Raw genomic sequence first — 9,903 nt, forward strand, 5'->3', positions numbered from 1 at the left:
TCTATTCAAAATTTTATCTATTTTTACTGTTAAAAACTGGTATAACTGACAAAATAATTAGATAATTATACATTATATGCCACATGTAACTCATGCTGACATATAGGAACTAATTTTTAACATTGAAAATGGATAAAATTTTTAAAAGAATTAATTTACTCTTTAATCTAATATATATATATATATATATCTTCTACTATACTCTTACCAAACTTTTTGGTCCCTACCTACTCTTAGGCACCATGTAGCCCAGCTTTCATTTGCGTCTATGCTTTCCGCTCCTCAAAAGGAGGCCTCTTATTTGGACTGTTTTGGCTCCATTAACTATGATTTGCTTTATAATCTATTTACCCTATTATTATATTCTCTTAATTAAAATATTATATTATAATCTTTCTTGTTTAGACTTTTGGTTGTCATTGTTTGATTAAAATATTGATGAATGGGTTCCTGTTCCATTCATTAAAAGTCTTAATTTATCTCTTGGAAGAAACCCCAACTAATAACATAAAAGCTTTGAAAGGGTTCTTCCACATTGAAACAATTAAAAATAAATAAAAGCTAGACAAAATTGGGGTGTCTTCATTATAAGTGGCACAATATTCGTCCTTTGATTATTCCTTTTTGAAGCTAAGGACATGTTTTATTGAGATTAGTGATGGCTTTAATTATTAATTTCTTTTTTATGTTTACAATGCTTTTCTTTATCTTTACTTTTCATGCCGATATTGAACCATTACTTTCCAATATTTAGTGAAGAAATGTTCTTCAAAACTTAATCAAGATCAACTCAATTTTTTATAAAGGTTTTAACCTCATGGATTGAGAAAAACTTGTTTTATTTAGAGAATCAATTTAATTTTACTTTAAATTTAATTGGGACATGAATACCAAAGAGTCTTAGACAACCAAAGAAAAATAAATAAATTTAGATTAAGATGGAAGAAGATAACATGGCAAATTTTAGTTTATTGTGTGAATTTAGTGATCGAAATTGTACTCAAATTGAATTTTAAATTTAGCCAAATCATTCGGATTCCATTAACCTAGATAGGTTCATAATTTTTTTAAAAATAATATTTTTAAATTATTTTTATTACTTTAAATATGTCATGATTATTTTTTATTCTATAAAACTTAAAGTTAATTATAAATAAAATAAAAATGAAATTTGGGTTTATACAAATAAAAACATATAAATTAAAATTAAAATCAAATCAAATATATTTATATACTAATCAATTCGAAATTGAATTAAATTTAAACTAAACCAAAGGTTTTAATTTAAAATGATGTTCTCAATTTCTTTATTCAACCATTGATTTAATAATATTATAAATAATATTATACAACTTCTTGTATAATTGTAATTAAAAAAACTAAATAAATAGTAAATTTGAAAATTAGAATGTTAATATTGTTCCAAATGTTAGAATTGAACCAATCAATCATAAATAAAAATAAATTACAATTAAAGTAAGAAAAATAAGGTTATTTTTTTTAAAGTTTTACTAGTACAAATTTAGTATAGTTACAAGGATAATACAAATATAATTATATATTTGTTCAATTATAATATAGAATTTAATTACTACAATGCACATCAAACAAAAAACTAAATAAAATTAGACTAATCCGAAAAGAATTAAATAAAATCTACACATGACATACGACATCGGCAATGGTGAAGGGAGGGAGTAAGCGTGGGTTATGCCCCCTGCTCAAATGAAAAATTATGCTTTTAGTTTTAAAATTTATAAATTTATAAATAAATAAATGATAAAATTGTAGTTTGACCCTCATTAATTTGTCTTTTTAAAAACTATAAAAATATATGTCAATACAATTATGAAATTATATTTTAACTCTCACATTAATATATAACTTAACTTCGATCTCTCTAAAATTTATGAGTTCACTCAAGTACGAAACTGGAGCCCAAATACTCATGAATTTAAAACTTTTATCTTAACCAACAAACCAAAAATTAGGGTTAATTAAGAGAATAGAAACTAAAAAAGAAAAAATCATAACCACCCCCCAAAAAAAAAAAAACTCAACTAAGACCGGCAACAATGGAGTCACGTGGGACCGTGAAAGTAAGGAATAGGCCACCGAAACGAAAACCCAAAATGCACATGGAAACGCATTGATGTTTGGGCCTCTTCTTCACTAACACGTGACAAGAGGGCCACGTGGCAAACTTTTAGTGATGACCTTTTTTTTAATGCTCCAATTGTTCCTTCTCCTAATTGCTAATGGGATTCTTCTTAATTGGGTTTCCAATTTTCCTAGGTGAATATGTGAAGATTTAAACATTTGACAGGTTTTTATGTGGGGTTATGGTGATGTAGGATGGCTTACTTGGAAGGTGAGAGTTATAAGTAAGTTAAAGATGGTTAAAATGTAGGTGTCAAGAGAAGATTAGAGATCGAATTAGATTATGAAAGAATTTAAAATTTAGTAATGAAAGGTGTTTTGGTCGGTCGAAAAATGTTTAAGGACTTGTTTATGATGATTTCTAATGTGTTATGTGTTAATCTCATATTCATCGAAGTTTTTATTCAATTAGGAGGGTTAGATTAATTTTAGATAATTATTTTTGAGTTTAAATCATTTGAGTATGATGCTCAAATTTTAGAGTATGATGAATAAAAAATCGAATTAATTTAGATTCAGGTAATTTCAAGTTTGAGTCAATTTTAATTTTGGATCAATTTTTGGATAAATTCAAATTATAAATTTTTATGATTAAATTGAATCAAGTTTGAATTCAAATTGATCGGATCAAAATTTCAAGTTTGGATTAGAATTCTAATATTGATGTGAGAATTTTTTGGAATAATTGAACATTATTGCTTATTTTTTCGACATATTGTATTCTTTAAAAATCAAAGGTAATAGCTGGGGTTGTTTAATTTTGAACCAAACAATAGGTGTAGGAATAAGGATTTAAGCAATGCAAGTTATGTATCATTACACTTATGACTAATTGACATTTGTTGGATTCTTATTATAGGACGAAGAAAATAATAAAGTGAATTCATGTCAAATTGAAGATATCTTCTTTTTCAAGCATTTCGATTAAGTTCAAAATTCGGAGACAGCGTAAAAGTAGTCCCAAATAAAAAAAATGTTTATATAGTCATTTTAATAGTATATTGATAAAATTATATTTTGATCCTTATTTAAAATCATCATTATTAGGAAAGAATTTATTTCAACACAACCTTTGAACTAAACAAAATTAAACTTAAACAGTAAAAGTACTACAGTAGGGATAAGCATATCCTGCATTTTGGGGCATACATGCATTGAACCTAACAATTACTTTTGATTAATAATAATGATAACAATAAAGCAGTTGCCTTGTGAATAGATAAACAATAACATCATCATGTGAAGGGCAATGCCTGTTTTAATATATACTCATTTCCCTATTCTATCTCCCTTAACTGCAAACATCATTTGCTATGTCTCATAGTTAGGGCCCTTATAAAGTTATGTCCTCTTAACATGCTGACATGCAATATATATATAAGATTAGGGTTTTTTACCTTTATTTTGGCTTTTTTCTTATTTTTAATTACATGTTATTAAGCATGTGTTTAAGTTGTCAAATTCAATTAAATCCATAGCTAATAAAAAAATATTGCCTTGATTTCTTGACCATATATTTAAAAAAAAAAAAAAGAGAGAAGAAAGCTTAATCATATACCAGCTTCATTTCATTGTACAAACTGAAAACCCATGTTTTAAATTAAATGCAAGTTGTGAGAAAAAATTATAAAAAAAAAAGATAATAAAACGACAAACAAAGTCTTAATCATCCACATGGTTCCCTTCATGATCATAGTGTTGCATCCATGATTTTTCTTTTAATTTGTTAAACACCATGGAATCTATGCGTTAATGGTTTTGTTTATGCAAATAGGTTCCTTTTTATTTTTCAAGTATAGGGGTTACGATTAAAGGAATATTTTAAAGGAACTACTATTGATTGATTCAACAATATATATGATGTTTAACAAGTTAGCTTTTGTGTGGATTTTCCAAAGAAAAAAGAATGGTTTGGATGCTATTTGTGTTTCAAAGTAATTCATAGGAAATGCAGTTTATTTTTTATTATTTATAAATGTTGGGTGTACTGATAAAGTTTATTATATTAAAAAATAAATATTTGAACTTTAAAGACGATATTGTTAAGAAAATTAGCCACAGACCCTAAATATGAATCATAAAACGAACATGAAACATATCAAAAAAAAGTTTAGACTTTGCTATTAGTTTCTATGTTTTGAAAAATTAGTTGTGGATTTAGCCTCTATATTTTACTTTGATCAATTTTAATCTCTATACTTTTTGGAATTTTGAAATTTTAGTCATGACCAAAACAATAAGCTTTAAATTTGTTTGGTTAAATTCAATTACTAGTCTTGTACTATGCGCATAATTGTAGATTTAATTCATATTCTTCAATTGAGTCATTTTAAGTTCTTATGCTTTTAAATTTTAAAATTTCAATCTTGAGACAAAATAACATTTATTAATTTATTATTTAGTAAATAATATATGGAAATAATAAGTTGGCATGACATTACACATGATAATATTTTCCCGCATCATATTCTGGAAATAGAAAATTTAATGAATTTAATAATTATTGTTTGATGAAAACTAAAATTTTAAAATTTATAAAGTACAAAACTAAAATAACCAAATTAAAATATAGGGACTAAATCCACAACTTTTATAAAATATAAAAATTAATAGCACAATTTAACAAAAAAAGTGCAATACAACTTATGTGATGATTTAGAATTAATAGAAGGTTAAAGCTAGCTATCATATGGTTTCCAAGTCCCAAAACATAATAAATTTTTGGTAATCCAAATTTCTGGATATTAATGTGCTTTGACTGAATATAGAACAGTAATTAAGCAAAAACATTTCAATTTTCACTGTATAATGATAGAAAAAACAGTATCATATTACCTGCATCATGATTCATGCTTCCAACTAATTGACTCAAGAGGAGGGTCAACAGGTTAGACAAATCACAATTCTAATTTAAAGGAAATTAGAAAAATAAATAAAATCTAATCTTTAGATATTTTTCATAGTAGTTTACGATTCATCAAGGGCGATATTAAGAGATTGGTAGGAACTAAATCTCTAAAATAAAAAATATACATCACATTAGTCCTTTTATATTTTATAAAATTATAAAATGATAAATGACATTTTAGCATTAAAATTTGATAACATTTTAATCATTTAAAAGTTATAAAGATATATGCTGATGTAAACGGGCCAATTTGCCCGGGTCCACCAAAATACAAAATAAACAAAAATTAAACCCGAACCCAATACAAGCCCAAATAAATAAACAAAAAATCCAAATGTTAATAGTCCATTAAGTGTCCAGTTTACAGGCCCAACACACCAAGACCAATGATAAAATCGGCCCAAATACAATAGGCCCAATGCCTGAAAGCCAAAACCAAGGTAGAAACCCTAGCCTATGGTTGCGTCGCAGCTAGCCTCCAGCGCCTCTGTATTTGGGCCAATACAAGCCCAAATAAATAAACAAAAAATCCAAATGTTAATAGTCCATTAAGTGTCCAGTTTACAGGCCCAACACACCAAGACCAATGATAAAATCGGCCCAAATACAATAGGCCCAATGCCTGAAAGCCAAAACCAAGGTAGAAACCCTAGCCTATGGTTGCGTCGCAGCTAGCCTCCAGCGCCTCTGTACGCTCCAGCACTCCAGTAGCCAAGTCCGCGCCTCCGTACACCTCACGCCAAGGGCCAGCGCATGCCCCGTACTCTGTACCTGCAAATGAACGAGACAAACAAAGCAGCAGCAAATAGGAAACAATGAAAGAATTGTATTTTTATTTTTTGATTTTCTTTCTTTTCGGCTATAAAGCCAAGAGTTTTGATTCTTGTAAGGGGACACGCACAATAGATACATTTTTTGAAATACAAAACGCATAAAAAATCGAAAGGTGAGATTCAGATTTGGTTCTTTTTTTCGATTTGTTTTCCTCTCCGTTTTCTCGTTTCTCCAGATTTACATATTGCGCATTTTGAACATAAAAATCGAAAAGGAAGAAAAGAGAAGTTTTACCTTTGTAAGTGCGCCATGGAGATCTCCATCCCCTTCGTCGATATCGAAGGCGGAGAGAGGACTTCGTGGCTAGAATCATCAAACCTTAGAGTCGAGGAAAGAGGGAGCTCCACCGTAGGCTATTATCCACCAATCGTGATGGTGGAATAAGGGCCGAACGGCGGGCTGAATAACAGCAATCATCTAGGGTTTCCAATTTTCCCTTTAGTTCTGCAGAAATGTTTTAATTTTCAAGCTGATTTTCCCTTTTAATTGAAGGCATGAAGCGACGCCGTTTCAGGCAAGATTCAATAGCCTTGAAACGACGCCGTGTAGGCTCGCCCAATCGAATCCGACTCGAATACCCTCAAGACCCGCGTGTTTTTGCGGTGAAGGGTTATTTGCACATCTAGTCCATTCCTTTCGCATTAATGCTTAATTAGGCCTAGTCTAGATTTCTTTATTTTCTTTAATCCACCCTATAATTCTCGGGTGATGCGTTTAGTGATGCGTTTTGTGGCCTGGATTATTTCCAGTTCTAGTCCTTACGCACTTGCGCGCATGGCATATTGGTCCCTATTGTTATTATTGTTTTATTTTCGAAATTTTCCTTTGTTTTAGTTTAATTTTAATTAAGTCTATTTGTTTTATAGCCCTTTTTATTCTTAATTAATTATTTTTACTTTTTAAACAACTTTGGTAATTGTTACTTTATTATTGTAAATTTGTTTTTGTAATGTTATCATCACATTTTGTATATTTTATATAAATGTTTATTTCCTTTACATTATTATACACATGTATATATACTTTATAATAAAGTTAATGTTATTTCATACATATAGTGGTTTTTGACTCTATCCATGTATTTTAACATATATTTTTGCTATTCTAATATGTTTTGTATATATGATTTGCATAAAATTTAAATTATTTTTATACTTATTTATATTAGTACATGTATTTGATTTACATACATTGTTAAACCTATACATTTTATACATATAGTCTTCTTTGTACATAAACATGTTCTTAAGTCTATTATAATTTATAATAAAAATAATTTAATGTTGTGTACATTTCTATGATATTTTTACAAACAATTATTTATAAGTTTATTTATATACATATGTATATATATATGATTTGTAGATCCATTATATTTTAAAGATTATATTTTATTATAACTTTTATTATTATTTTTATACTTCACCCATAATTTAAAATTTTCTTTATTACGTGTAAATCGTCAATTTTAAACCAATATTCTTCAATACTTTGCATATCATTCGATTTAAAATATTCATCCCATAACATATGTTTTAGTAATTATGTATATATGTTTTTAGTTTGTTTTTACTAATAATTTTAAATTCATTTATTTACATATTGTGTAAATTATATTCGTCATTATTTTAAAATCGTTTTATATCACATTGGCTTCTAATTGTTATTTTGTTTTTGTTTTTTTACATCTTGCATTGATTGTTTTATATCATGTTATGTATATTATTTTGGCACATTTTTATGTATTGTTTTGTTGTGTTGTATTGTTGTATTATTATTTTCTTTATTGTATTATTATATCAATTATTTCCTATGCATGATCGTAATCAGGTTATATTTTTTAGGTTAATTATATTTAATTATTTACTTTGTTAGTTGATTAAATAAGACACATTATCTCCACTCATCAAATATCGTATCTTATGCGTGTGTATTATCCCATATCATTGTTTTCCACTTGGTTTATGAAATTCGGTTTTGTAAGGTCCAAATCTTTAAGATTAATTTCATTTTATTTCAAATCGCATTAATGCATTTTAAGCTATTTTTATAATTATCCATTTAAAAATTCTTTAAAACGAAGGCAATACTCGGTGTTTGGAAATTCGGAAATCGTGCCCTATCGTGCTGGGTTGTGATTTCTCGTTTGTTCAAAACAATCGAACATTCCTTTGGAATTTCACTCATGACTTTAAAAATTCTTCAAAATGAAGGTAATGTTCGATGTTTGGCAATTCGGGGAATCGTGCCCTATCGTGCTGGGTTGCGATTTTCTGTTTGTTCAAACTAATCGAATATTCCTTTGGAATTTCACTCATGTCTTTAAAAATTCTTCAAAACGAAGGTAATGTTCTATGTTTGGCAATTCGGGGAATCGTGCCCTATTGATACGAGTAACTCAGCCCAATTCAAAGGCCATAATAGAGATGAGTTTAGTTTTCCTCAAGGCCCAATTACGAGATCCAAATCCAAACAAATAAAGTCAAAACTCAACTTAGTGGTTCAAGACTTTATCACGAAAAAAATTCATGAAGAAGAGTTGAAGTTTCAAGACAATAAATTCTGGAGTAATGATGAATTAGAAGAGACTAATTATGTTTGTGGGCCTAAACTCTCAATCTATGACGACAAGCCCATGTGGAAAATGCTAACAAGCTTAAGCATTTCACTTCAAGAACCCCAATTGATCTTACAAGCTTAGACATTTCATATTGGGTTTAAGTTTTAGGCTTAATTTTTATTATATATAAGCACAATATTTTGTTTATTAGCTCTTATTATTTTATTATTATTTTATTCCGAATTTTTTTATAATTATTAAGTATTTTAAGTTATTTAGGAATTTTATGTTAACAAGAAAGTTTTGTTTAAAACTACTTCTCGTTTAGATTAAATTAGAGTTCTAGTATACTTAGGAGTTTTATTTAGATTTATTTATCTAGCCTATATATAGGCCTTTGCATTGTACACAGGGAGACAATTGATTATTATTCTATTTCTCTTTTGAGTTAATAAATTCTCTTTGAGTTTTTTCTTTTCAAGAATTTCTCTTGAGTTTCTTTTAGAAGAGTTTTAACAATCTTTTTAGATTGTGGAGATCATCTTCAAACTTTTTCTTGCCAAGGTTTTTATCTTGGAGGGAAAATTAGAGCCGCTTGAAGGGGGTTGTGGATTCTTCGTGTTTCCAAGGCTTCTTAGGACTTTTACATGCCACGTTCTATCTTTCCATTTATCTTCTTTATTCACTTCCTGAATCCTTGATTTATTATTATTTTTAATTATTTTATCTAACTTGGATTTAATTTCGTTTCAGGTTGTGTCAAGAAAAATCCAAGTTTCTTTCCGAACGTTTAGAGCCCTAAGTCAAATTCGCGACTTTGACAAACTTTACGATCCGCTTTCGCGTTCATCCTTCTCAACCTTTATCATTTGGTATCAGATTTGGGCGTTTTAGGTGTTCTTTTTTAAATTGATTTCTCGAAAACAGCTTCAAAACAAATTCTACCCCTACAGTTTTCAAAAAAAATATTTCTCAGTAGGTAAACGATTTTCAAATATCTAAAATTTTGCATACTATTTCTTGGCACTATTTTAAAGTATAAAAAAATATTTCCCACAAAAAAAGTGATAAAAAAAGTACAAAAAATAAAATACGAAAAAAAAATAAAAATAAAATTCTGTGGGTTGAATTTTGTGCCGAAACTTTCCAGATCAAATCTCCATTATTTTAGGAGGCTTCAGTTTAAATTTTGTGATTTTTGGAAATCGGGAACACCTTGAACGAAGTTTGTCAAGTTGCTTTGCAGTTTTTCGGGTTTTCGGGTTTCAACAATTTTCATTGACTCTTAGCTTTAAGTATTCATTTGTTTTCCTTTTTATTTGTTCCTTACGCATTCTAACACTTTCTTGTTTCTTGTGTTAGTAGGTTAAAGCACGTTTCATATTCCTTCATCCGTGCAACAAAATTCTTTGATGTCTAAGCAAATTTTGGACTCATAGTG

General features: G+C 28.3%; 1 long non-coding RNA gene across 1 annotated transcript; it reads right to left on the reverse strand.

Annotated features, from left to right (window-relative positions):
- Positions 1–5,597: 5,597 nt before the first annotated feature.
- On the reverse strand, positions 5,598–6,401 carry LOC121223346 (uncharacterized). The gene is made up of 2 exons (XR_005920697.1): positions 6,137–6,401; positions 5,598–5,839 (listed from the first exon to the last, which is right to left on the reverse strand). It is a non-coding gene; the product is annotated as an uncharacterized lncRNA (long non-coding RNA).
- Positions 6,402–9,903: the final 3,502 nt, after the last annotated feature.

This window comes from Gossypium hirsutum, chromosome A03, assembly GCF_007990345.1.
Source record: "Gossypium hirsutum isolate 1008001.06 chromosome A03, Gossypium_hirsutum_v2.1, whole genome shotgun sequence".
Classification (NCBI taxonomy): domain Eukaryota; kingdom Viridiplantae; phylum Streptophyta; class Magnoliopsida; order Malvales; family Malvaceae; genus Gossypium; species Gossypium hirsutum.